Below are 3355 nucleotides of genomic sequence, written 5' to 3' on the forward strand. Positions count from 1 at the left end.
GTGTGCCCACATACATACATTCACACCCAAAAAGAGATAAACACACATAGGAGTTAAAAAATGTTTAAAAAAGTATCTCAGAGCAAAGCAGGGCTCTCCAGTGCCCTCCCCAGTGACTTTGGCACAGAATTCAGCCTTCAAGGTAGCCCTGGTTGCATGATCCCAGACACTCAGTCCTTCATTTCTGGAATGCAGACATGAATGGACTGTTTGTTTTCCTCTAAGGCTTAGGCATGGAGCTGTTTAATGTTTATCTACAATGAATTCTCAAGTAGCTCTAGACTTTGCTATCAAGAACTCCAAGACTAAACAAAATCTACACACAATCCAAAGATATCAAGTCCGTGATTTGAGCATCCAGGCAGGTCCTTTCATTTCACAGTGTTTCAATACATATATGTAGATTATTTTAAATGGGTCCCTCTTATTAAAAAAAAAAAAAAAACATTTCAAAGCAATTTGTTCCTAGTCCTTCAAATAGATTATCAAAACTGTTCATCAAAATCCAGGCTAGCCCCAGTGTTGTGGTGCAGACCTTTAGTCCCAGCATTTGGGAGGCAGAGCAGGCAGAGCTCTGTGCGTTGGAGGTTACCCTGTCTACACACTGAGTTCCAGGTCAGCTAAGGAAGGCTGCATAGTGAGACCTGTCTTCTCCTACCAAAAAAAGAAAAATTCCAGTTAGGAAAAATGGCTCAGGTGGTTAGCAGCAGTGAGTGACAGAGAAGATGGGAAAGATAGCAGTGTCACTCATGAACTCCTGAGAGTTGAATCTCAGCTCTCACAAGGATTGTAAGATCGTTTCCGTGTAACAGAAAGAAATACCGAGGCTTGGCTAGGAGGTCGGTTCGGTTCTGATTTGCTTTCTGTGGCTGTAAGAAAACACAGACCAAAACCAACTTGGGAAGGAGAAGGTTGATTTCATCCTTCAGGTTAGAGGTAACAGTTTATCTCTGTGGGAAGTTAGGGCAGAAACTCATGGCTTCGACCTGGAAGGAGAAACCATGGAGGTTGCTTTCTACTTTCTAGCTTGTTCCCCCATGGCTTGCATGGTTTGCTCTTTTATACAACCAGAACCCTGTGCCCAGGGGTGGTGTCCTCTCTCGTGGTCTGGGCCCTCCCTCAGCACCATCAGTTAATAAAATGCACCACAGGTGTGCCTGTAGGACAGTCTGATGGAGGCAAGTCCTCATGTGAAGTTCCCCCTTACTTACCAGGTGACTCTAGTCCTGTCAAGGTGACAGAAACTAAAGAGTACAAGATCCTGTTCCTGTACTTGTCTGCTGTGGAACTGCAGAACTAGGACCTGCAGGTCACTGGATTTTATAGCTGGTTTGTGTCCACTTTTGTTTTACTGAGAAAGTGGCTTCAATCACCAGGATCAGCCACAGAGCAAAAGGGCAGACAAAATGTTCCCAAGCCAACCTCTAGGCACCAAGGCTGTTGCCTGGCCAATGAAAAGCTGCCTAGGAGCCTGCAAGTTCCTGCTGAACTGCCTCTTTTTTTTTTTTTTTTTTTTTTTTTTTTTTTAGCAGATGCCCGGGTATCACAACCCAGTGCCAATTCTTGTGACTCCATCATTGAAGCATCAGGCTGTAGTTCCCAGCCAAGAGCAATGTCCTGCCAGTTCCATCATGGTCCCAACTTTCACTTTCTTAAACAGTCCCAGACCGGCTCCCCACACATGGGCCCGAGCCCCACCGTAGAGCGAGCATCAGAGTCACTCACTATTTTTCCCATCTAGCATTAGGGACTACAAATGGTGTGGTTCGTCTTCCAGAGCTCTGTGTTGACGTGGAAGGAAACATTTGCTGATTTAATTTCTTGGCTGTTTTTCCTTCTTGGATTCTTTCTGTCTCTGACTTTCTTTAAGTGTGTGAAGCTGGGGAAGCTGTGTGGGGTATCATGAAAAGCTGAGGGTATTCAAATCCGGAAGAAGAAAGTGGAACGGGCGAAGAGCCGTAGCTGACTGGAGCAAAGTGTGAAGAGGACCAGGAGCACCTCAGAAGAAACGGGGGCTGATGATGATCACCAAGTGTACAACAAGCGCTTCCTCCCGTCTCTTTCTTTGGCTCCTCCATGTTCCAAATGACTCTCACTGAAAATGAAGTGGCCGTGGCTATCCCTCAAATGAAAGTGATAATCTGCGGCAGTGTCCTAGCAACCGGGGCGAGGGGACCAGGACACCTAAAGACAAAATAAATTCCAAATTATTCCTTTTAGCTTTACTGTTCCATCTTATACTTCATCTGGTATACGCTGTAGAATTCACGCGCATGCCCGTGCGTCCTCTCTTCCTTCCCAGATGAGGACCCTAGGAAACACATGCACGCACGCACACAGGGCAGGCAAGAGCATCCTGGGCTCATTTGCCGAGTTGTCTTCCTGGCATCGCTGTAACACACATTTGTTTCTTCATGACAGTCTCAAGATAAATGGCTATGAAGGGAACCCTGCCAGTTGGCTGGCTGGGGTTTGCTCTGCTTAGGCAGAAATCGTGGCTAGGCAAATCTTACTGTTCGTCTTCGACAGCTTCTGTTTGTCTTGCTCTTTGGCAGCAGAGTGGGGCAGGCAGGCGGGAGCAGCAGCCGACGGTACTGTCTAGCGTTACGGTACTCCCGCAGACCGTGGGTATTTCAGTCTCAGTCCTACAATGTTACCCCTCCAATGTGGGCCCAGGAAATTGGGATTTATGATCCCCTGACTGTAGCTGGCAGTGAAGCTTCCAGTCAGGCCCAGGTATCAGGATCCCTCTTGGCCTGGGTCTGAGATTCTTGGCCCTAACGATGTAGCAGCTTTCTGGAACTCCGGGGGACTAGGGCCTGCGGTTTCTTCTCTGATCCATTACCACCTTATATGCTTCGTTATCTCTGCTCTCTGACCTCTCTTCCCATCTTCCTTTCCTGTTCAGCTGCTGCTGCTTCAGCTGTCAATCAGCCAGCACACCACCTTTTATCCTTCGTTATCTCTGCTCCCTGACCTCTCTTCCCATCTCTCACTGTCTTCCTTCTCTGTTCAGCTGCTGCTGCTTCAGCTGTCAATCAGCCAGGGCCTTGCTGCTTTCACAGCTCAACACACTGACTGCTCAGCTGTTGCTTCCACTGCCACTCTGCTGCCCCCTTCCTTGTTACCAGCTCACCCTGCACCATCAAAAGTAGACAAGAAAAGATCACTTGAGAGGATCTTTTATTAGACTTCATGTTGCTGGATCAGGGAGGAAGCACAGGACTATTGCTCAGATGACTGACATAAAGGAGCTCTAGCAGCCTTATATAGCTTAAGACAGGATGCTTTGGCCCAATCACAACAGACTTTTTTTTTTTTTTTTTTTTTTTTTTTTTTTTTTTTTTTTTTTTTT

Source organism: Psammomys obesus, unplaced genomic scaffold, assembly GCF_907164565.1.
Source record: "Psammomys obesus unplaced genomic scaffold, mPsaObe1.curated_primary_1811, whole genome shotgun sequence".
NCBI classification, from domain to species: Eukaryota; Metazoa; Chordata; class Mammalia; order Rodentia; family Muridae; genus Psammomys; species Psammomys obesus.